Below are 26,770 nucleotides of genomic sequence, written 5' to 3' on the forward strand. Positions count from 1 at the left end.
ATAATCAAGGGTAGATCCTTGGAAAAAGAGTTGCATGGGCTATGATTTTGATATAATTTTACATATGGTTTTATAGGCTATTTTTCCAATAATAAAGAGTTATTTTATGTATGGTTTTATAGGCTATTTTCCAATAGTAAAGTATTATTTGACAAAGTCTCAAAATTAAATTTAAGTGTACAAGATGGTTAGCATAGTTGGCAGTGAATATTGATTTTAGTAATGGAGATACACGCATAGATGTCTTAAAATCATCAAGTGCTTCATACAGCAAAACCTCAATAAAGACTGTTTTCTGAATTAACGAATGCTTCAATATGTATGCTTGGTCCTAAAACTTACAGGATTGTTGTGAATAAATGAGTACTGTTAACTGTAGAGAATGCATGTTTCCTCATGAGGAATGCAATCACCAACTTTAAGTACTTTCAACAATTAATTGATGACAAACAAATCTATGCTTCGAAAAACAATAGACAAACTAGTCAAGTCAAAATAAAGTGTTGAATGAGTTGTAGGCTCCAAACCAATCTGAATGCATGGGATTGATCAGATGCTTAGGTATCCCACAGTTAGAATCTGAGAATTTAATTCCTAATTTAAGATTTTGATGCTCATCAATTTCATCCAATTTGGGGGTAGAAAAAAATTGTGCCCATCTTAAATTAAATCAACTGCTTTTTCCACGTAAATGTTTCTGTATTCAGCTCAGCAAATCATTCAAAGATCAAAGCTCTTTATTGTGGTTAAACTCCACCACTTCCAGTCTCAATGATGTGCAAGTTCACCCTCTACCTTGCACGTACAGCGCAGTTAGCCTGGCTCAACACAGAGACCAATCTGACTCCGTAGCCTCCACCCAGCAGCTCCCTGAAGCCTGTCTGTCCTCCGCTTGCCTTCCCCCAAAATGAGCGAAACCTTTCTGCATCTATCACTTTCTTCTCTTTCCAAAGTAACTTTTTATTAATTTCCTGAGCTGTTCGTCTCTGCTCACCTCCCACTTTCCTCCTGAGCTAGAAGTGCTTATTTTCTCTTTCTTCTTCATGGTTTCCATGGTCTACAGGACTTCCTGGGATTCTCTTGGGCCACTCAAGACCCAAATCATTTGTTTATCTTAAAACAACTAGAACACTAATTCTTACAAGCTGCTGGCAACCAACATGCACCAAATGTGTAATTTACACACAGGATCGTAATGATACAAAAACCTTTGGAAATCAGAAAAGGAGGGCCATAAGTTCTACCTACACAGCTTCATTGAGAAATGACTAACTGGGGGGGAAGGCATATGAGAGGCATGCAGGTAGGATGAGACCCCTTGAAGTTGTCCTGACCATTTAGCCCTCACCCCTTGGGCCAAGGCGGAGGTCCACACTGGTGCAGGTACCACTAGCCATTCACCAGCTGCCATCATGTCATCAGTTGCAGTGGATTGAACGGACAGTTCCTTCTTTTTTTGGCACTCAATATCAAATGCATCCTTCTGAAGACTTGGCAAGAAGGCTCTTTTCTCTTCGTACCAAAGGAAATGTGGTTAACTCCTTCCAGATTAGAAAAAAGAAAATGGAACAAATAAAACAAGATCCCACTGACTAGAATCATGCTAGGAGAGTAAATACCAAATATGTGTTTGCTTCTCTCCCTATTCTGTGGAGTGATTTCCATACACACACCACGTGAAGACATGGTTGAATATTAGTACTATGCTTTAGCATGACTTGGTTAATACTAAAAATAAAATTTTTTTCTCCCCCATATTTCATCTTGGTACAATTTCCTGTCTTGAAGAAAGATGGAAACTTTTACTTGGAAGATATATAGTTAGAATTTCCTGTAATACTGAATTAGCTCCAGTCAAAATGAACTATTTTACACTGCCATTATTACTCACTTACCAAAAATACTTTGTTCTGGGTTTAATATTTTCTTAATACTTTTAACTTTCCTAAGCACTTTCTCATCGACTATCTCTTGAGGCTCACAATAAGCCTCAGAATCAGGGCAAATGTTAGAGAACAAGGAGTGGCAGTGAATAGGGACAGAAATAGGATTACAATCCACATCTCCTTATTCTTGGCTCCATGCTTTTGGGGAATAAAAAAATTAAGAACACAAAACCAAACAAAGCACCATTTCATCACATCGCAAATCAAATAGCTAAATATTTTTTAAGTGACAGAGGCAAATGCTATTTGTTTATGACTATGTTTGCCTTGACACTTTTTAAAAATACTTCAGTAAAAAATTACATTAAATATCACATAAAAGACTCTTTTAATGCCATACCTTGACAATAGACATGTCCACACAAAGTTATGAGGCTCTATTACATTTTTATTATGATATGATTATGATGTCAATGCAAATTCTTAAAAAGCTCTATCTAACTGTAATTTCAGGACAGCTTCATTGCATTAAGAAACAAAACAGTCAACATAACATTGCATTAATTTGGGGGTTTTGACAGAAAGCCATAAAACAAAGGAATGTGCCAAATCAAGTCAACCTAGAATTTGGCTTCTCATAGAGTGGGTAGTATTATGGAAGTTCATGGTTCTAAATATAGAGATCAGGAGGAGATACAAAATGGAGCCTGAGGACTTGGGCATGACTGGATGGAATTAATTAACGTGCCACCCAGAGCCTCGCGTGTGCTCGCCTTGGTGTTGCTGACTTTCTGTATAGCTGGATCCGGTTCTCACAATGATATGTAGCCCTTTCCTGCTACCCTGCTATGGAAGCCAAGGGGAGGGCTGCTGGCAGGCATCCCTGTCCTCTTCTTTGGTAGTTTTTTCAATCCCGTATATTTATGGGGTTTTTAAATACTATCTTTTCCTGTTTACCATATGTCAAATTCCACATGAACTGATAAAAACATGCAAAGGCCTTATCACTCTAATCTCCTAAAATAGACTTTCCTCCCTCCTACCTCCTACACTTCATCAAGCCCCGAAGTACTAATTACTAAAATCTGAAATGCTCATCTGACCGAATTGCATTACGTGTCCATTTTTAAAGACCTCAATTCAATTATCCACACTGATGTGGGCACCCAGGAAAAAAAAAATCCCTGTCAGTATTTTTCCATTTTGCAGCGACTCAGCTCTGGGACAGTTCAGCCTAAAGATGGTTCCCCCTCGAATACAACATGCTCTTTTTAAAGCAAGCCAGCACCCTCCTGGCTAGGAGCACACACACTGCTTGTATTGACACCGCAGCAGGCTGCCTTCATCAGAGCCTGCTGCGATGCTTCTAACTCCACACTCCAGGGAGTGCTTCCCTGCTTGATGCTGGTAGCAGATTAAAGCTGTTCTAATTTTCCACCCAAGCCAAATAGATGCATAAGCAAGCTGTTAGATTGTCTCCGGATCGCACGGGACACCATCGTCCCGCTCTTCAGGGCTCTACTGTAGTTAGTGTATCGGTGAACATTTGCAAGTACAATTGCAAGGGGAGGGCTGGGAGGAAATGGAAGCCAGAGGTGTGGGAGAGCCACTCCCCAGTCCAAGTGCACATTCCTGCTGAAGTAGCTGTGGAGGTCAAAGCCCACTTACCAGAATGGAGTCAAACACGCTTGTAGCTAACAGTAAAGATACCATTTATTGAAAGACCACGATAATGGGGCGCCTGGGTGGTTCAGTCGGTTAAGCATCTGACTTCAGCTTAGGTCATAATCTCACCATATGCGGGTTCCAGCCCTGCATCAGGCTTTGCACTGACAGTTCTAAGCCCACTTTGGATTCTCTGTCTCCCTCTCTTTCTGCCCCTCCCTCATTCATGTCTTCTCTCTCTTTCTCAAAAATAACCATTAAATTTTTTTTTTAAAAAAGGAAGACCAAGAGGAAGAGAGTGATAGTGGGTTATCTCCCCCCCCCATTTACACCTAGATATTGTTGTCACACTATGTTCTATGCTGAAGGCCATCCAAAGGAACAAAGGGGAGGCCAAGAGCTGTGAGGCAGCTGGTGGTCATGAACTTGAGAAAGCCAAGGGCTCTGGGGCGAAGCCACAGGTCGCCCACATGCTTACCCGGGATACAGTGTGGCGAATCCAATTTGAGCATCTCCCAGCCCTTCACCCAAATAAAGCACGTGATAGAGTTGCTGGTGAAGATAAGGATATCTATGGGAATGAGATAAAGTATCCATTGTGTGAAAAAAAAATGTGGATGTGACACATTGGCAGACTGGGAGAAAAAGGTGAGAACCAAGGTGGAAAAATGCAGAGCCACAAAGGAAGCTTACAGCACCCGAAACACAAGGAGCATGCCTGCAGCTCACAGTGCCAGATCAGTGACGTCAAGGTGAGCAGAAAATAATTACACGCCTTGTTGGGACTCATTTTTATCATCACCGTGTTAACAATGTATAATAAAAGTCCAGGTGCACCCAGCATTCTGCTGAGTGTGGCTTAGAACAAGATACACAGAGACCTTCCTTATTCCTTGTAAGAGTTTCTATACAAATAGATAGAAATAAAAAATACCATTTGTGAAAAAAAGGGACCTATCTAATCACTGATTATTGGGCTTCCTGTGATGAGATTTTCCTTGCACATTATGTAATATGAGCTCCTACCAAAATGCTTTCATATCTATAAAAGAAGGAGACCCTACCTACAAAAACTTTACGCCAAAATAAATAATGTGGTATCCATCTAGAAGTAAGGAGATATGTATATAAGCATTGCCAGGTGTCACTATGCCCTTCCTTTAAAGGCCCCTTCAAGTCCTAACGCGCCTTACCAGTGAGCGTGACCTTACTTGGAAATACGATCTTTGCAGATATCATCAAATTAAGATGAAGCCAGACTGGACCGAGATGCGCTCTAACCCAGTGACTGGTTTCCTTGTTAAAAAAAAAAAAAAGAGAGAGAGAGAGAGAGACTTTTGGGCACCCAGGAGAGGGGGGCTGTACGACGATGGATACAGATTGCAGGGACACAGCCCAAAGGCCATGGAGGGTGATGGAGGCCAGGAGCCACCAGGAGCCGCTTGAGCCAAGGAAGGATTCTCGACCAGAGCCCAACAGCACCCTGATTTTGGGCGTTCACTCTCCAGAACTGAGAGGGAACAAACTTCAGTCATTTTAAGGCACTGAACGTGTGGGGATCTGTTACGGTTGCCACAGGAAATGAATACATAATCAGGTACGTCCAAAGCAGATGCTTCTTCTGCAAATTTGCATGTGGACACAGAGGGTTTCGATTGCAGAGTATCTGACTTTAGACATTTTCTGAATGATTAAGAAATTGTATTCCAGCGTAGATAAGGGTCCGAGCACATATTTTCCACGACAGGTTAGCTTTGATGTCCTTCTGTCCCAAGGCCCCTTTCCCCACCGCGGTGTCTGCCCCAAGGTGAGCACACACTGTCCCCTGGGGCGCTGCTCTCCTGTCACTGCTCAGAACCTCAGCTCACGCTTGCTCCCCTCTCTGCTTCCTGCTAACATCATGCTCAGATGCTCCCTTAGTCCATTCTTCCCAGTCCTTCTACCAGTGCTAGCCAGGGTATAAAGAAATGGAAATCTCTCAAAACTTTGGAAAAATGTAAATGGGCAGTTTTCTGGAAAACAATATGATGAAGCAAGAGCCTTGGATAAATACATTATTTTGGGTCTAATCATTCTGCTTCTAAGAATGTGCCTGAAACCATATGTTTGCCCGTATAGGAGGATTAGGAGGAACTTAACGGAGGACCGGGGGGGGGGNGCCCTCACCCCTTGGGCCAAGGCGGAGGTCCACACTGGTGCAGGTACCACTAGCCATTCACCAGCTGCCATCATGTCATCAGTTGCAGTGGATTGAACGGACAGTTCCTTCTTTTTTTGGCACTCAATATCAAATGCATCCTTCTGAAGACTTGGCAAGAAGGCTCTTTTCTCTTCGTACCAAAGGAAATGTGGTTAACTCCTTCCAGATTAGAAAAAAGAAAATGGAACAAATAAAACAAGATCCCACTGACTAGAATCATGCTAGGAGAGTAAATACCAAATATGTGTTTGCTTCTCTCCCTATTCTGTGGAGTGATTTCCATACACACACCACGTGAAGACATGGTTGAATATTAGTACTATGCTTTAGCATGACTTGGTTAATACTAAAAATAAAATTTTTTTCTCCCCCATATTTCATCTTGGTACAATTTCCTGTCTTGAAGAAAGATGGAAACTTTTACTTGGAAGATATATAGTTAGAATTTCCTGTAATACTGAATTAGCTCCAGTCAAAATGAACTATTTTACACTGCCATTATTACTCACTTACCAAAAATACTTTGTTCTGGGTTTAATATTTTCTTAATACTTTTAACTTTCCTAAGCACTTTCTCATCGACTATCTCTTGAGGCTCACAATAAGCCTCAGAATCAGGGCAAATGTTAGAGAACAAGGAGTGGCAGTGAATAGGGACAGAAATAGGATTACAATCCACATCTCCTTATTCTTGGCTCCATGCTTTTGGGGAATAAAAAAATTAAGAACACAAAACCAAACAAAGCACCATTTCATCACATCGCAAATCAAATAGCTAAATATTTTTTAAGTGACAGAGGCAAATGCTATTTGTTTATGACTATGTTTGCCTTGACACTTTTTAAAAATACTTCAGTAAAAAATTACATTAAATATCACATAAAAGACTCTTTTAATGCCATACCTTGACAATAGACATGTCCACACAAAGTTATGAGGCTCTATTACATTTTTATTATGATATGATTATGATGTCAATGCAAATTCTTAAAAAGCTCTATCTAACTGTAATTTCAGGACAGCTTCATTGCATTAAGAAACAAAACAGTCAACATAACATTGCATTAATTTGGGGGTTTTGACAGAAAGCCATAAAACAAAGGAATGTGCCAAATCAAGTCAACCTAGAATTTGGCTTCTCATAGAGTGGGTAGTATTATGGAAGTTCATGGTTCTAAATATAGAGATCAGGAGGAGATACAAAATGGAGCCTGAGGACTTGGGCATGACTGGATGGAATTAATTAACGTGCCACCCAGAGCCTCGCGTGTGCTCGCCTTGGTGTTGCTGACTTTCTGTATAGCTGGATCCGGTTCTCACAATGATATGTAGCCCTTTCCTGCTACCCTGCTATGGAAGCCAAGGGGAGGGCTGCTGGCAGGCATCCCTGTCCTCTTCTTTGGTAGTTTTTTCAATCCCGTATATTTATGGGGTTTTTAAATACTATCTTTTCCTGTTTACCATATGTCAAATTCCACATGAACTGATAAAAACATGCAAAGGCCTTATCACTCTAATCTCCTAAAATAGACTTTCCTCCCTCCTACCTCCTACACTTCATCAAGCCCCGAAGTACTAATTACTAAAATCTGAAATGCTCATCTGACCGAATTGCATTACGTGTCCATTTTTAAAGACCTCAATTCAATTATCCACACTGATGTGGGCACCCAGGAAAAAAAAAATCCCTGTCAGTATTTTTCCATTTTGCAGCGACTCAGCTCTGGGACAGTTCAGCCTAAAGATGGTTCCCCCTCGAATACAACATGCTCTTTTTAAAGCAAGCCAGCACCCTCCTGGCTAGGAGCACACACACTGCTTGTATTGACACCGCAGCAGGCTGCCTTCATCAGAGCCTGCTGCGATGCTTCTAACTCCACACTCCAGGGAGTGCTTCCCTGCTTGATGCTGGTAGCAGATTAAAGCTGTTCTAATTTTCCACCCAAGCCAAATAGATGCATAAGCAAGCTGTTAGATTGTCTCCGGATCGCACGGGACACCATCGTCCCGCTCTTCAGGGCTCTACTGTAGTTAGTGTATCGGTGAACATTTGCAAGTACAATTGCAAGGGGAGGGCTGGGAGGAAATGGAAGCCAGAGGTGTGGGAGAGCCACTCCCCAGTCCAAGTGCACATTCCTGCTGAAGTAGCTGTGGAGGTCAAAGCCCACTTACCAGAATGGAGTCAAACACGCTTGTAGCTAACAGTAAAGATACCATTTATTGAAAGACCACGATAATGGGGCGCCTGGGTGGTTCAGTCGGTTAAGCATCTGACTTCAGCTTAGGTCATAATCTCACCATATGCGGGTTCCAGCCCTGCATCAGGCTTTGCACTGACAGTTCTAAGCCCACTTTGGATTCTCTGTCTCCCTCTCTTTCTGCCCCTCCCTCATTCATGTCTTCTCTCTCTTTCTCAAAAATAACCATTAAATTTTTTTTTTAAAAAAGGAAGACCAAGAGGAAGAGAGTGATAGTGGGTTATCTCCCCCCCCCATTTACACCTAGATATTGTTGTCACACTATGTTCTATGCTGAAGGCCATCCAAAGGAACAAAGGGGAGGCCAAGAGCTGTGAGGCAGCTGGTGGTCATGAACTTGAGAAAGCCAAGGGCTCTGGGGCGAAGCCACAGGTCGCCCACATGCTTACCCGGGATACAGTGTGGCGAATCCAATTTGAGCATCTCCCAGCCCTTCACCCAAATAAAGCACGTGATAGAGTTGCTGGTGAAGATAAGGATATCTATGGGAATGAGATAAAGTATCCATTGTGTGAAAAAAAAATGTGGATGTGACACATTGGCAGACTGGGAGAAAAAGGTGAGAACCAAGGTGGAAAAATGCAGAGCCACAAAGGAAGCTTACAGCACCCGAAACACAAGGAGCATGCCTGCAGCTCACAGTGCCAGATCAGTGACGTCAAGGTGAGCAGAAAATAATTACACGCCTTGTTGGGACTCATTTTTATCATCACCGTGTTAACAATGTATAATAAAAGTCCAGGTGCACCCAGCATTCTGCTGAGTGTGGCTTAGAACAAGATACACAGAGACCTTCCTTATTCCTTGTAAGAGTTTCTATACAAATAGATAGAAATAAAAAATACCATTTGTGAAAAAAAGGGACCTATCTAATCACTGATTATTGGGCTTCCTGTGATGAGATTTTCCTTGCACATTATGTAATATGAGCTCCTACCAAAATGCTTTCATATCTATAAAAGAAGGAGACCCTACCTACAAAAACTTTACGCCAAAATAAATAATGTGGTATCCATCTAGAAGTAAGGAGATATGTATATAAGCATTGCCAGGTGTCACTATGCCCTTCCTTTAAAGGCCCCTTCAAGTCCTAACGCGCCTTACCAGTGAGCGTGACCTTACTTGGAAATACGATCTTTGCAGATATCATCAAATTAAGATGAAGCCAGACTGGACCGAGATGCGCTCTAACCCAGTGACTGGTTTCCTTGTTAAAAAAAAAAAAAAGAGAGAGAGAGAGAGAGACTTTTGGGCACCCAGGAGAGGGGGGCTGTACGACGATGGATACAGATTGCAGGGACACAGCCCAAAGGCCATGGAGGGTGATGGAGGCCAGGAGCCACCAGGAGCCGCTTGAGCCAAGGAAGGATTCTCGACCAGAGCCCAACAGCACCCTGATTTTGGGCGTTCACTCTCCAGAACTGAGAGGGAACAAACTTCAGTCATTTTAAGGCACTGAACGTGTGGGGATCTGTTACGGTTGCCACAGGAAATGAATACATAATCAGGTACGTCCAAAGCAGATGCTTCTTCTGCAAATTTGCATGTGGACACAGAGGGTTTCGATTGCAGAGTATCTGACTTTAGACATTTTCTGAATGATTAAGAAATTGTATTCCAGCGTAGATAAGGGTCCGAGCACATATTTTCCACGACAGGTTAGCTTTGATGTCCTTCTGTCCCAAGGCCCCTTTCCCCACCGCGGTGTCTGCCCCAAGGTGAGCACACACTGTCCCCTGGGGCGCTGCTCTCCTGTCACTGCTCAGAACCTCAGCTCACGCTTGCTCCCCTCTCTGCTTCCTGCTAACATCATGCTCAGATGCTCCCTTAGTCCATTCTTCCCAGTCCTTCTACCAGTGCTAGCCAGGGTATAAAGAAATGGAAATCTCTCAAAACTTTGGAAAAATGTAAATGGGCAGTTTTCTGGAAAACAATATGATGAAGCAAGAGCCTTGGATAAATACATTATTTTGGGTCTAATCATTCTGCTTCTAAGAATGTGCCTGAAACCATATGTTTGCCCGTATAGGAGGATTAGGAGGAACTTAACGGAGGGGGGGGGGGGGGGGGGGGAGAAGGAGGAAATAGTTGGGGAGAGGGAGGGAGGCAAACCATGAGAGACCCTTGAATGCTGAGAACAAACTGAGGACGCAAGGGAGTGATGGGCATGGAGGAGGGCACTTGTGGGGATGAGCACTGGGTGTTATATGGAAACCAATTTGACAAGAAACTATTTAAGAAAGAAAATGACAGAATCAAATGTCTATGCAAAGATGCTCATTTCAGAGCTATTGATTTAATTGGTGCATCTTTGATCCAACTCTTTGTGCTAATGCAGAATGCCCGATGCTGAGCAGAACCTATTCCCATTATTTTGGGGAGTCCTGAGTGGCATCTTCCATTTGCTTTGTGAACTCATGCTCTCAATCTATTTGTACGTATCTATACCTGTCCCTTTTCTCTGGGTCCTTCTTAAGACATTTTCCAGGTATCAAGAGTTGTCTCAACCCTGCCCCACTGAGGTCGCTCCCTGCATCACTGTCTGGTGGCCAGCTGTCCTGCTTCAGCTGGCCGTGGATGCTGGATGAGGTGGCCATGCCCATCGCATAGCCCTGAGTCCACCGCTGCCATTTTCACTGTGACGACCACGTATGTACTGTTGCCCCTGTGGGGTCATGACTGCGAGGGGCTTAAGGAGAGGTAGGAAATAGGATCATCCTAACATGTTGGATTGTACTTTATTATCCAGGTCTTACAGAGCTACATTTCAAAGCCTTTCTTTCCGGGCTCTACCACAGTCTCCTTCATCCCGAAGCTGAGCATTGTCTGTGGCCGGAGAAGACGGAGAGCCGAGTGATAGATGCCACCTGTGACAGAACCATCCAGCTGTGGCCTGGACACTGCGTGAAGTGTCGAGTCTCTCTGGACATGCAGTGTGGCTGGCTACACACAGGGGGACACAGTCTCCTGGTGGGACATCCACACACTTGCAATAATAGCCACAAAACATGTGATAGAAAATAGGTTAATTAAAACCATATAATGAATTTTAATTTCATTTATTATAGTACCTACTTTTTAATAAATGAAAAAAGTGTTCTTATTATCTTATGTGAAGGATTTCAGTAGAATGATCTCACTCACGAAGAAATTACGTATGTATACACACACACACACACACACACACACACACATAATGCCAATACCATGGAGAAATAGACTAAGAGGAAATACACCCAAACATTAATAATCACCATCTCTAAGTGAGACTCGTAGTGATTTTTCTTTGTTCTCCAATTTTCAAATTTTCAAACTTTTAATGAGTTTTTGTTAATGTTTATTTGTTTTTGAGAAACAGAGAGACAGAGCACAAGCAGGTGAGGGGCAGAGAGAGAGGGAGACACAGAATCCGAAGCAGGCTTCAGGCTCCACTCTGTCAGTACAAAGCCCGATGCAGGGCTTGAACTCACAAACTGCGAGATCATGCCCTGAGCCGAAGCTGGACACGGAACCGACTGAGTCACCCAGGCACCCCTGTAACGAGTTTTGTATACCCATTGGATGTTCGTTTTTCATCAGAAAATATAGAATGTGTTGAAAACTATCCAGCTAGCATTGTAATGTGAAAGCGTACAGCACTCAGGCCATTCAGCCTGGACAACACTAGGTCTCCCCACCTCCACTGCCCCCAGGATGCCCACCTGGGATGTTGCAGTCTGGGTCAAGCCTGGGATCCGGGAGCTCCTTCTTGAGCAGAGATTCCAGGCCGTGGGCAGCGTCCTAAAGCAGATCTGACGTCTGTGCCCTTACACCTTCCCACATGCCCGGCACGGCCCTGAAGAAGGCATGGCCCCCCGTTGCCACATGGTTTTTGGCCCCTTTTTAATCTGAAAGAAAGAAAAGAGAAGAAAAACGATGTCCTTCTTTTCTCAAAGTCTTTCCTTCTTTCCCCAGCCGTGATGTCCACTCGGTTCTGGTTTTTCACATAAGAGCGCTGGTCCTCCAGCATGGCCAGCCTTTGCCCCTGCGAAGCTTCCGGAACAAGAAACTGCTCTTATAATTGTGCTGAGGACATGAAAATCACAAATTCTGAGGCAAACCAACACAAATACGAACCTCGCTTAACAATCCTGCCACCTTTTTGTAATTACACTTTAAATGTGTTTTTTGAGTCACACAGAGAGAAAATAAACTGTGAGAAAGTGGAGCTCATGGTCAGATGGCTGGAAAGGAACGTGGCTGTGTCTACCCAGAGCCACAGAAAATGGGGCTCACCCTAACCACAGGCTGGAAGGGCCAGAGCTGTGCCAGAGTTCAAGTTTATTTCCCTAACTCAGCATGGCAACCGTGCATGCCTTCAACATTAGACGGTTAAACTCATCAGCAACTTACAATTTTTAAGTAAAGATGCTATTTTCTTGGCGAAAATAATATGAACATTATTTTGACACTTGGTATCTTATACTTCAGCGTTTTGTTTTCTGGTTTTGATGGGGGTGGGTCCTGTTTTCAAGTGTGCAAACTCTTTTAGGACATGTCTCCGGGCAAATGAACCTCTAAAACTCACCCCCTGTGCTGCACAGTTTCCTTCCAAAGGCTCGAGACTGCTGTGATGTACAGGGTCTGACAGAGCAAATACCGCTTTGGGGTTTCTCATGGTCCACACTCGCATCCCAGCATGCCTAGCCCTATTTCCATTCAAATTGGAAGTTTGAAACACAGGCCAAGTACAGGAGAATGAAAAGAAAATCAGGAAAAGAACTGACCTGTGAACTCGCCTCCAGCAGCCCTTTCAGAAAGATTTTGTGAAGAAGGAAAAAGTATGTACAAAGATAGCTCAGATTGATGGGGATCGAAAAGGGAAACATATTTCAAAATTACTGTGAAATATGCTAACAATCTATTTGACATTTGGGATGGCCCCTTCCACCAAGTATGAAACTCTGGGGGGACACGTGTCCCATATACCACATCCGTGGACATCATGCGATGATTGTCCAGCTTCCCCTTGGGGGATGGGCATTAAGCGGTGGTTTACCAATTTTTCTTTGCCAACCATACATCACTGAGGTGATGCTTCTTGGTCTCTGTTCAGTCTTCAACAAGAAGCCACAGCTGAGTCATCCTCTGCTTTCCTTTTCAGTCATATGAAAGACAAACTCCCCAGGACCACGGCTAATGTCCCCTTAGCCGGGGTCTTATGTTGTCATCGCAGGCCCCTGCCAGCTGGGAGAGCATATTTCATCACCATTCTCCCGTGCTCAACTAAAAACACAGAAGTATTTGGCTTGGGTGTAAATTTATTAAGGTTGTTCTGAGAATCAAACCAGACCGACAACAAAAAAAAAAGCATTAGATTAGTTAAACCTGTGTTGAATTTAGGTCATAATAAAAGAATAGTCTCTCATGGATTCCATTTGTGGCTTGGCCAACATTCTAGACACACACAGAGAAAATAACAAGCCTTTCTTCTAAAAGGAAAGTCACTTTAGAGTGGGGTAATCCTCAGCAAACAAGACAATGAGCTCATCTGTTGCTTTTCAAAATAAGTTTCAGTGATACTTGAATTTGAAAATGCCCCTCTAATATACACAGTGGTCCACTTCCCATCTTCTGAGTCTCTCTAACGTTGTAAGGACTTTCAGTTCACTGGTTAAGAGCAACTCTTATACCCGAAAGAAGAAACCACTAGGAGGGGAAAGAATGTCCATGCAAATTGTGAAACTGTGACAAGGAACTGTCTCAATAGAAAATGATTGGGGCGCCTGGGTGGCTCAGCTGGTTCAGTGTCAGACTTCAGCTCAGGTCATGATCTCACAGTTTTTGAGTTTGAGCCCCATGTCAGGCTCTGTGCTGACGGCTCAGAGCCTAGAGTCTGCTTCAGATTCTGTGTGTGTCTCTCTCTCTGTTCCTCCCCTGCTCGTGCTTCCTCTCTCTTTCTCTCTTTCTCAATAAATAAACATTAAAAACAATAAAATGATTAAAAAATTTTTTTAAAAATTTTAAAAGCTTATTTAGTTTTGAGAGACAGGGCCTGCGTGAGGGAGGGTCAGAGAGAGAGGGAGAGACAGAATCTGAAGCAGGCTCCAAGCTCTAAGCTGTCAGCACAGAGTCCGACGCAGGGCTCAAACCCGTGGACCATGAGATCATGACCTGAACCAAAGTCTGACACTCAACCCATTAAGCCACCCAGTCACCCTAAATTAAAAATTTTAAAGACAGTACCTAACATTCCGATGAAACAACCGTAATGGAATGGTCTTAGAATTCATATTATTCTTATTCCACCCTGCCCATCATCTGCTTGCTTCTTGGGGAAACTGAGGACTAGATAATTTATACAGCTTTGTTAATGTCAAAAAGCAGGTAGTAAGAGGATTTGAGACTTGTTCTGTCTAATGTGGAACCCATGCTTTTAATCCTAATGCTCTCCTGGGGCTTATGGTAGAAACAGTGTCTTAATACACCCACCAGATTTTTCTTCCACAAAGTTTTATCAGTCTTGAATCTCCATTATCCATTATTTATCTATGTGCCTTAAGTTTTTTCCCCTGCTTAAAAAAATGCCTCAGAAAGACATAATAAATTAAGCCTAGTCATGCCATAGTGTGAATTAATTTTTCAATGGGCTTTGGTTGGGGAAATGAGAGACAGGACCCATGGGATTCTGGACACCTGGCTGCAGAGGGGCAAGAAGCTGTGGGACAAAAGGTGGTAGGAGGGGAAATAGAAAGTAAACATCGCCTTTTTCCATATCAGGAAAGGATGGGCTGTTGATCTATGGAAATAATCCCATTGTTTCAATAGCTTAACTGTATACAATTTCATTTCTTATTCACATTATATGCTTCTCATGGGCACAAGGTAGGGTCATACTGATTTTCACTGCCACGCCAGGTTGACACAATCTCAGACATTCCCACCACCGTGGCAGCCTGGGAGAGAATTGTGGGGGGGTCCACACAGGCGATGGAGTGCTCCAACCGAGAAGTGCCACATGACATTCTGTTCACACTACGTTGAGCAGAACTAATCATGTGATGACACCCAGCCACAGAAAGGCCAGGAAGTGCCAGCCTACTGTGCGCACAGACCCTGTGGAGCCAGAAAACTTCATGACAGCTCTCATGAATCTTCTGTCAATGAATATCTCTCAATATTTACCTACTTCTCCATGTGGCCCATGCTTAGAATTTCTTATACTTAAGGGTCACATCTGCCTTTCCAAATGCATTTCCATTCACTGCTACTTATTGTTTTCTAAAACCGTTGTGTTTTCAGAAGGTCAGCTTCTGTTTCCTCACATACATGTACCATAGAAATAAAGTAAGCCAAGAAGATACTTTTTAAACATGTTTGGGATGAGAACTGGCATATGGTGAATGATGGGTTCCATATTTGGGATGTGAGGGTTTTGTCATCTTTATCAAAGGGAGTCTTGTCTGCTACTTCAATTATGTTCTTTCCTTATACATTATCTTATCAGAGGCATTGTATGAGATCTTAAAATCATGAATTTCTGACTGATGTGAATGATTCATCTTATTGTAATTTTCTGTGAATATTATGATAGCCAAGAGGAAAGGGAAATTCATTTGTATGCTGTGAGATCTTTGAAAATCAAACTTTACTTTAAAAATAAATTTTATTGCCATAAGGTATTCTTTATGTGTCATTCCTCACCTTAACGAGAATGTGATGGACACTTCATAATGAGTAGTATCTGAATCATGCTGGAAATGTCAAAATAGAATGAAGATTTCAAAATAGAAGAGCTCCCCATAATTTTGCAAAAGAAATGGGGGCAAATTATATCTCAGGTTTAGTAAGTAAATATTTAATTTTTGGTAAATTATGTATACATATGCAATCACTTACAGTTTTTAAAGATGATTCAATAATTTTAATACTCTGTTGTCTATGATGTCTATGCCTGTGTTCTACACAATGAATAGAAAACTACAGCTTGTAAGAAACCATCTAGACCTTCCAGGATCTTACATTCTAGTTAAGATCAGGTTTGCCAGAGCAGAACTTGAGACAAGAATGCATGAACAATGATTGGTTTGCAAACGAAATGGTCCCAGAGAAGCTGATGAGAGAGAGAAGTAAGCAGGGTAGGAGGGTAGGATCGGGAAAGGCCAGGCAAGGATGTGAAGGCAGCACGTAGCTTCATTTTGATCCCTAGGGTGACTATGAAGTGTAAATTACACCTAACGCTTGTCTTGACCTAAGGCAAAGGGGCTGGGCTGTCATACTCTTGAATATCACAATCATTGGCTAAGATTTGCATGAAGAGAACGTAAACCCCTAAGTACTTGCAGCTGTGTGCACATGCAAACAAAATGGTCCAGGCAGCCCTAGGATAGTCATCCAAAGAAGTATGATAGAGAGTGGTCATTGAAGGTATGAACATCCCCTGCTGGGAAGGGGCACCTCGGAAAGGGACTCAGGGAATCCACGAGAAGTGCTGGCAATATCAATTACAGTCCACCCCTTGTTTCTTTCACATCTGCTCACAGGAAGCTCACTTTATCCTGTCAAGACATCTTCAAAAGCATGGTTGATCACCATTTCAGGGGACTTATAAGGAGAGGGTTAGTGGGTGGCCTATCGTTCCTTTGGCTGTAGTGAGTCCCAAGGCTGTAGCTTGCCCTGACCACCTCCAGGGACTGTGGTGTGCCATCTTGCTTCCATGAAAATACTTATGCTAATTTTCCCTTCATTTCCCTTCATTGGTTTTCCATTTCAAATGTGAGTAACATCCAATAGAGTCAAACTTCTAGCTTCTACTTTCAGTTGTCCCGCCATGTTTGGCTTCCTGAGGAAGACCTCATCGGTACCAAAACGTCTAAGAAATTGCTTTAGAGAAGATGGTCGGTAGATAGATGGCTACAGTTGACTTCATAGATGTATCTAAAATGATCTCAAGATATTCAAAAGGGGAAGAAGGCTGTTTTTGCTGTTTATTCATTTGAAAATATGTACTGAGTGCTTACTGGATGCCAGGCTCTGTGCCAGGCTCTTGGATCCAGCAACAAACAAGGCAGATGAACTCCATCACAGAGACGACAGGTGCCTCCACGTGCACACTCCCTTCCCAGGACTTCCCTTGTCGCCGTCCGCTCACTTGTCCAGTCGAGAGACCCCCTGAGCTCTCTTCAGGCACAGCTTTATCTGTGAAGCCTGCTCTGAGCCTCCAGCCCACCTGGACAGGCTTGTCTCATAAGCACTATGACTCTTCCTCCCTACTCCACTTAGTGGGCAGCTGCGTCATATGCAGATCAGCAGAAACTCAGCCGGGAGGGTCAACAGCATTAGGGTGAGGGGATGGCTGTGCCCTGGAGCCTCTCGGTCTCACTCACACTGAGCAACAAGTCTTCTGTAGAACTCTGAGCTGCTGGTTGGGATTGGTCCATAATATAAACAGAGAATAATAGAATATAACACAAATACAACATAACTGCATTATACCTGTTTATAATATAAATATAGATCTTATGATCTGATTAGTATTAATAACTCTGTCTCATCAGTTTGTGACTTAGATGGATATACCTGGACTAGCTAAGGAAACTTGTGCCTTGTATGTTTTTGTTTCTATAAGAAAATAAATTTAGATCCTAAAGAATTCAATCTCAAATTCACTCTGACAACTGAGACTTTCATAAATCAGGGATTGCTTATACTCCCCTGTGGCACCAGTTATGAGGTGCCAAGGTTTTTCACGCCCCATTCTACCTCTGCCTTTAAAGGTGCCCATGAGTTAGGATTCAGTTCCCAGACCAACCTTAAATGGATAGTGGCAGTTTTACACAATCGTGGGTCTAGTAGGGCCAGTGGAGAGGGGCCCCTGTAGAGGATGGTTTTCATTTTCGGGACCCAATATCTTTGTCCTGCCTCCCTTAATTTTACTTACATCGTGATCCCATGTTCACAAGGCAGGGGCCCACGACCTCACAGCCTAGCATGAGTGTTTGCTGGTGACGTGGGTGCCACCAATCAGAATGGAGAGGGAGCCAGGTCGAGGCGGCCACAAGCATGAGAGCTCACCATCTGGAAGTCGTGGTGGCAATGTTTTAAGGTGTATCTACTCTTCACTCCTGAGATATTTGAAGCCATGGGACAGTGACCATGATTTTCACCACAGGACGCTGCAGTGAGCTTGCACACTCCAAGGGCTGCCTCTCTGGCACTCCCAGGGAACTGTAAACCACCTTTTAAAGTATTTTTTAAAATCATTTTAAGGAACTCTGATGCTAGAATGTGTCATGCGTCTGATACTAAAGTCCTATATGGTATCCCAACATATAGCCTCTCCTGGACCTCCCATCGCTCCTCAAGGGGCGCTTGCCCATCTCAGAAATAAAACTCTGCTCTTCATTCCCTGTCCAGGGTAGAGCTACGAGTGACCCTGGTCTGTCGGGTCATCTGAAGTCTGCCTGCCCTGGATTCTCCTTACTCAGTTCCCCTTACTCAGGGGTCAATTTCACCTCTGTATCCAATGCATCTCAACTGGGGTCCTCAACAGAGCAGACCCCAGGAAAGCTCCAGGGTGGCAGGAGGAAGAGGTAGTTACGGTGGGATCATCCCAGCAGCAGGAGGCAGACAGGGCAGTGTGAGACAGCATCGCCGGTGCAGCCCGGGACATGCGCAAGGCGACCTGGCTGGGGAGACGCCACACCTGCCCCCAGAGAAGAGAAAAAGGAGCAGTGAGTGAATAAGACTGGTCCCCAAGTCTGAGGATGAGTGAGTCATTGTCCACACGTCTAATCTAATTGTTCTGTAAACTTATAAACAAGTCCACTGCATGCTTATTGGATTTCCATAAACTCTTCTGAACTCAATGATTTCAGTAATTTTGGAATTAGATACCTTGAGGCTAGTGGAGCCTGGAGCCCATTACGAGAAGACAGGGATGCACCAGGAAAGACGACGTGTGACAAGGAAGGTGGGATTTGAGGAGACGCGGCTAGAAACCAAGGCATGTCGAGGGTTGCCAGCAAGCTTCAGACCGGAGGAAGGAGCAAGGATTCTTCCTTACAGGAGCCTGGCCCTCATGACCCTTCTTCCAGACTTCTGGGCTCCTAAACTGTGAGAGAACAACTTTCTGACATTTTAAGGCATCCAATTTGTGGTAGTTTGTTATAGTAGCTCTAGAAAACCATTACACCTGGAGGAAGGCATGTAAAATCTTGGGGGGGCGCCCAGAGGGGCTCAGTCGGTTAAGAGTCCGACTTCGGCTCAGGTTGTGATCTCAGTTTGTATGTTTGATCCCCATGTCGGGCTCTGTGCTGACAGCTCAGAGCCTGAAGCCTGCTTCAGATTCTGTGTCTCCTCTCTCTCTGCCCCTCCCCCACTTCTGCTCTGTCTCCATCTCTCAAAAATGAATAAAATGTTTTAAAATTTTTAAAAACTTCAGATAAGGCAATACATAAATTCAGATATGTGACAGAAAAATCACAGAATTAGACACGATAATTTTTTCCTAGCTAAATTTTTGTTTTGAGTATATCATTTCTGTGCTTATAATCAATTAAATTATATTTTGTCCCTGCCTGAATTTTGTTTCCCCTAAAAACCATTGTTATTGTTCTTACGGTGTCAGTAGCAGTGAAAGAGGCTGTAAATAGGAAGCAGATGTTAAACAAAACAAACAAAAATGTAAAGAGACAAACATTGCTTCAAACTAACTCCACCCAAATTACTGCTGCACGTGACCATAGAGATTCCAAAGGGAACCAGAGCAATAGTGACCAACCACAGTACCTTGGCACAGGCACCAATTCCACAAAAGCCTAGAAATTGCCAGGTTATTATCTGATTCCTGTCCCTCTTAATCTCAAACAGCTGAGCTCTAAGAAAAGGAGAAAACAGAGGTTGGCACCTTCAACAAAATGTAGAGAGTGGATCTATCTGCCCATCTATGTGGCCATTGAAGAATAATCCCAGTATTTGAATAGCACGGCCTCCTACAAGAAGTTGGGGGAGATGATATAGAAGATGCAGCCCTCAAGGAGGAGCAGAGGGGTGTAGGGAGCATCGTTAGCATTTCCTTGGCAGTGGGCAGGAGCAGTCAACAGAACCAAGAACCGGCTTCTTCAAAGCCAGCATTCAGAAATCCAAACAGCCGGTTGTTTAAAAGCTGTCCAAACCACATTGTGATGTGATGCATATAAATACAGTATCAGAGTGAGGTACATGGATTTAAAAAGTAGAAAATTACAGGATACTTACATTTTAAATGAAGAGCTCAGTTTATTTCTGCATTTTTTAAAAATACAACCTGAAAATTAAGGGGTTGACTTACATTCAGAATATAACGTTCCATTCTTTTCCCTCACTTTCCAATCTCCAGTTAGCCAGATGTCGTAATTTTTACTCAGAACTTCTCTGGACAATAGTGCATGAATTCAGGGGCAGTTCCTCCTCTTGGGGCCCCTGAGAGGGAATGCGGGCGAGACTGGGGTCTCTGTGCCTGAAATGGACGTCCTCTCCAGGAAGAGGTACTAGATGCCTGTGACTTCCACTACTTTGCCTCTGTGGCTGGGTGGCCCCCATCAGAAGTCGTCATTTGGTCGCAGAGACTACAGCCCTCAGGTTCGAGAAAGCCCGTATTTCCTTTTGAATTCACGCTTGCCTTCCCCACTCTTGTTCAGTGGAACTGACTTGCTCTGGTCCGGAGCTCCCCTTCCTCTAGCTAACCAGCCCCCCATTAAGCTGAGTGTTAGACAAGCTGACACACACAGGATGAAGTGTCATCACCGAGCAGTTTGGACAGCTCGAGACCTGAGAAGCTGTGAGCACCCCGGCAGAAATCCCGTTTCGCTGTACCCACAAATTCTGGGGGCCTTTCTACTATTTCCCTGCAAAACCTCACCCGTTACCATCACCGCCTGATCCAAACACATAGCAGCTCCTTCAGGAGTAAAAACAAAGAAAAAAAAAAAAAGAAAAGAAAAGAAAAAAGGAAGACCTTACTGAAAATAAGAAAGACCCTTTTTTCCTGCTTTATTTTTAACCTGATGTGTTGCAGAGTACTGAATGTCACCAGATTGTCATTAATGTCACTTTTCCTCATGTTCCATATGTGATGTGACATATCATCTGACTAATGAAACTCGATGAACAATATGTCAGCATAAAGAAGCACACTGGGTCACAAGTATGCTTCCAGAACATTAAATTGCAAGGCAATGTATATTGAACGTGTTTTCCATAGGAATAAAATTGAGTCGCATAGTTAACATATCGCATTTAAGTATAATACCTTGGAGACCAGAAGAACCAACATACATTGTTGAAAGACTTGTAAAATGCACATTATCAACACATATCGATGGCACAGCCAGGCAGGTGAATACAAAGTAGTAACAGGAGGAATTGCAACAGGAAATACTTTCTCTACAGAGGTAAACAGTTGTGGAAATGAACCAAGCCACATTAATAAAAAAAAAAATGCTAAAGATAGAAGAATACATCATTATTTTGACTCAAACATTTTCCTGGTCTTGTTTTGTCCTCACCCACTAACACATGGGGACCCTGCCATGTAGACCGTGTCTCCCGAGCAAAGGCCTCTGGGTTGTGGGCCTGGCCTCCTGGACCTGCCTCAAACTGACTGCTCCCTGGCTGTGCCCTCAGTGCACTGGCCCAGTGATGTGCAGGTGAGCCATGAAGTTGGCTCTACCACAGCAGATCTGGTCCGCCTCCATGGGTCCACTGCCTATTATCAACAGGAGATTCAGCTCACGCCCTCCTCATGGACCCTTCTCTTAACTTCTGAAAACCTCATACACTTCCCTCAGCCTTGAACTTTTTCAAATAATTTTATTTCTTACTTTACAGGAAGAAAAGGTGTCCTATTAACAGGTAGAACTTGCCTTCCCTCCATCTCAAAATGACTCCTTATTTTTATCCCCCATACCTTGCTCTCTCTCTTTCACCCCTCCTGTATTTCTCCCTATGTTTTCTGACCACTCTACTGGTAGAATGTTCTGAATTCTTTACCTCCCCTCTTCCCTTGGCTTCAACAACATACACACATCTCTCACTTTTTACTACCGTTTCTGGCCTCCTCTTCCACACCCCATCCCCTCCTTGTTGATGACTTTGGGTATGTCACAACAACTACATGTGCCCCTCTTCTCCTCTGCTTCTGGTGACTGCACTTACTCATCGTATTAAATGTCCTCTCCAGTAATAAACACTGACGTCACAAATCTAGACCTTTGCTAATGTCTATCTCCACACTTTGACTGACCTCTGAATGCACCCTTCCCATCTCACTGAAACTTCTGAGTTGGCCCCTCCTACCCACAAGGCACAGCATGTCCATCCCTCCCTCACCCCAAACACGCAATAGTCATCCTGGGGCACCTGGCTGACTCAGTCGGTTGCACGTCCAACTCTTGATGTCATCTCAGGTCATGGCCCCAGGGTCACGGGATCGAGCCCCAGGGAACCTGGTTCAGATTTTCTCTCTCTCCCCCTCTTGGCCCCTCTCCCTCATTCTTTCCCTCCCCCAAATAAAGAAAGAAAAAAATTAAAAACAAATAGTCGTCCTTATGCTGAGTTAGCATTTCATCTATATTGCTCTTAGGGCACTGCCAATGCTTCTTCATTATTAACCCACTTTCATTCATTCATCCATCCACCCTTGATTATTAGCAATGCCTTCGGCCAAGTGATGGAAAATATTTTTAAATGGCCACAGGACTTGACTCCATGAACAAGTCTAGCCAGTGAGAGCATCTGCATAACGGGATAATTGCTAGAGAGTGAGTAGGTGCAATGATTAGGCTAAATGAAAAATGCAAAAGCATTGTGTGGAAGGGTCCTAACCTGATATGCAGGAGTCAAGTACAGTTCCACAAGAAGCAACTTGTAAGATGAGAGAGAAAAAAAAAAAAAGTTGGAATTATCCAGGCAGTAACTGGATAGACAAAGGCTTAGAGGAAAGAGAGAGGCAGACCGACAGATAGACTTTCCATAAATGTCAGGTCTACTTGGCTGAGCCTAGACAGCAAAGACTTAACTTGGCAAGCCCAGAGGTGAGATGGTCCAGGGCCCCTAAACCTCACTGAAGGGTGTTAGGTGGGGAAAATCCTGATATGACTTACCTCTTCTCAAGGTGACATTGGATAAATTGGTGAAGTTGGCTAAAACAAGAGACATGAAGGCCCGGAACTTACTGTGAGAGTCAACGAGATGTGCAATGGTGGTTTCTTCCCAAACAAAGGACATGGCAATGGGAACAAAAAGAAACAGATGCAAGATATTTTAAGAAGGCAAAAACAACCAGACTTGGGGCGCCTGGGTGGCTTAGTTGGTTAAGCTTCCGACTTTCGCTTAGGTCACGATCTCGCGGTTCGTGGGTTCGAGTCCCGCGTCGGGCTCTGTGCTGACTGCCAGCTCGGAGCCTGGAACCTGTTTCAGTCTGTGACTCCCTCTCTCTCTGACCCTCCCCTGCTCACGCTGTCTCTCTCTCTCTCTCCTAGAAATAAATAAAAAACATTANGTGACTCCCTCTCTCTCTGACCCTCCCCTGCTCACGCTGTCTCTCTCTCTCTCTCCTAGAAATAAATAAAAAACATTAAAAAAAAAAAAAAAAAACAACCAGACTTGAGGTTTCCTTGGTTATGAGGGAACAGGAGCCGAGCCAGTTCAATGGGAATGCCCCCAATCCTGCTGGGACAATGAGAAGGAAGGCTGTACCACTGGCCACGATAATATAGTAAGAGGAGCATTTGGGGAGGAGGAAATGGTGACTAATCCTTCCTAGTATTTGCGCAGTTTATGCTTGTGCCATCAACCCTGAGCAGTGGGAGGGAGAACTCTGGTCCTCTGCCTTTTGGGACCTTCCCTTCCACAGAGCGCGTGCCAGTAGAAACAAGCCCAGTTAAAGAAAAAGCTACAAGGAAGCTACCATCCTGCTTTCCCATCCTGGAGGGCTTTTTCTACTTTGTACTTTATAACAATAAGAACAGGATTTGTCATAGTCCACTCAGGCTGCTATAACAAAGTCCCAAAGACTGGGTGTCTTGTACACTACAGAAATCGATTTCTTACAGTCTGGAGGCAGGAAATCTGAGATCAGGACGCCAGGATAGGCGGTGGGTAAGGGCCCTTTTCTGGGCCACAGGCTTCTCACTATGTCCTCACATAGTGGAAGGGGTGAGAGGGCACTCCGGGCATCTCTTATGAGGACACTAATCCCATTCATGAGGGCTTCACCCTCATGACCAAATCACCTCCCAAAGGCCCCACCTCCAAATACTGTCCTTGGGGGTTAGAATTTCAACAAATGAATTTAGGAGGAGATACAAATATTCAGACTGCAGCAGGACTTGTTGAGAATAACTGAATCCCCTTGGTGGAATTAGAACTGTGTGTGTGTTTTATACATAAGACTTCATCATAATTATAGCCAACGAGTCATAAAAACCCTCCATGTAGTGACAGTGAGAACCCTAAGCCAGAAAGGCCAAGGTTACAATAACCTTTCCCATCCCAAACAGAATCCTTTATTGCTCTCACTTCCTTTGACATCTTAATGCCCCCCTCATTCCAGTTCTAGCCTTGGATTGCTGCCTCCTTCTCACTATTTACCAATTGCTATGGATTCTGCATCTTCACACATTTACAATTCCCAATAAAAATAAGCCTTTACGGACCTCTTCTTCCCTTCCCACCATTCGCCCAACCCTGAGCCTCTCGCTCTTAGCATTTGGCTCTGCTTCTCCCCTCTGCTTTGTTTCCCCTCAGAACCCATGCATTATGGTAACGGGAGCAATATTTTCAACCTCTTTAGGTGGGAAGAATTTCTTCCTGCTGAACATCTGGTTGGGTAAAATTATAATATTTTTATGTGACTCCTATGGACAACGCCTTGACAGTAGTAATTAAAGATATTACAGTTTAACATTAACGAATCATCAATAAGGTATAGGATACACATACATGTATTAGAAATAATTGCCGTGTGATGAATACATTTGATATCCATTGAAACTTAACAGCACTGTAGGTATTATTACCACCCATTTCACACACTCAGAGGCGTTTACTCACAGAGCTGCTAAGTTGGAGTTGGGATCTGAATCCAGTTAAGTCTGTGCCTGAGGACTTTCTACCCTGACATGGTGCTAGTGCCCTTGGGATAATAATAATTCCTTAAGTTCAGTCCTCAAGAAGCCAGTCTTTTCTATACAGCACTATTAATCTGTATTTTACTAAAATTTAAAAAATGCTGATCAGAGCCACCTAAGCACTTTTATGAGGTCATTTCTGGTGTGAGTGCAGTTCACCAGTTCCTCATGCTCACTCTTCTGTCACTTACAAGCTTGGAGAATGCCTTCCTTTTGTGAGGAGACTTTACAGCGGTGACTCAAGCAATTTGCCATGTTGTGCTATGTGCAAACTACTCTGCAGTTACCACTGTACTTAATGGAATTACCAGGCGGTTACTATGTGATTATTGGGAAATAATGCTGGGTGTTTTTCAGTGAGTCCATCAATAACCCATGTCACCAATACACCTACCATTCATCCCTATAATTAAGATACTGTTAACTTCAATACACTTGTTTAAATAACAAAAAAAATGTAGGAAACTATATTTTTAAGTGACATTTCATTTAACTGAAGCCTAGCAAATTTATAACCTCAGATACCTGAGTTTTTGTAAATGATCTGCCAGCCCCAGAAGGAGATGCTAGAATTTATGTCAAATCATCATAATGGATACTTTGTTGTTCCAAACAGCTCGAAAACAGATGTATTTACAGTTCCGGCAGCTGCAGACCCACTATTAGAAGCCAGATTTGTACTTCCTATTATATTTGTACTTCCTTGGTTAAATCCCAGCTCTCACTCCTGAAACAGAAGTTGTAAAATACAGAGAGGAAAGCTGTATCCAAACAACCAAGACACTGGACAACACGTTTTTATCTGAAAATACTATTACAAAACACTGAAAGAATTGGTCTGGCAATTCATGACCATGAAGAGTTCTGGTTCTCTGGGATAAAACTACTTTATCTGAGGTTATAAAAAGGGACAATCGAGGAGTTAAAACCACTCCCCACTAAGTTATGTTAGAAATATTACAAAGTATGGTTTTAGCCACCCTACCAAATGATGATTCTGGAGAACATAAAAAAAAAAAAAGAAGAATGGTGTCTGGGGGCACCTGATTGGTTCAGTCGGGTGAGTGTCCAGCTCTTGATTTCAGCTCAAGTCATGACCTCACAGTTCATGGGATCTAGTCCCGAGTCAGACTCTGCGCTGACAGCACAGAGCCTGCTTGGGATTCTCTCTCTGCCCCTCCTCTCTCTCTCTGAAAAATAAATAAACATTTTTAAAAATGATATCTCCATGACCCCATGGAAGACTGTTAAGTGTCCCTTTATTTTATAGTAATTGAATTCTTAGTTAGGCACATGGTTGCCCAGAATAAAAACTATGTTGCCTACCAGCCTCCCTTTCAGCTAAGTGTGGCCGTATGCGGTAGTTCTGACCAAAGGAATACAGCACAAGTAGTATGTGGCTTCTGGCTCTTCCCCTTCCAGTTCTGAAACACAGAAATGGTGGTTAGAATGGGCGGACCATGTGGGCCAGGGTCATGAACGGTGGGCCATGCTGGTCACTCTGGGGCCCTAGAGCAACAAAGTGGAGGCTGCTTCTGATAATTCCATAGTTAGAGCAGCCACATCAACATATAATCTTCCATAGGAGAAATATTTGTCTTTCTTATCCCA

Source organism: Hyaena hyaena, unplaced genomic scaffold (assembly GCF_003009895.1).
Source record: "Hyaena hyaena isolate Hyena2069 unplaced genomic scaffold, ASM300989v1 scaffold_110, whole genome shotgun sequence".
NCBI classification, from domain to species: domain Eukaryota; kingdom Metazoa; phylum Chordata; class Mammalia; order Carnivora; family Hyaenidae; genus Hyaena; species Hyaena hyaena.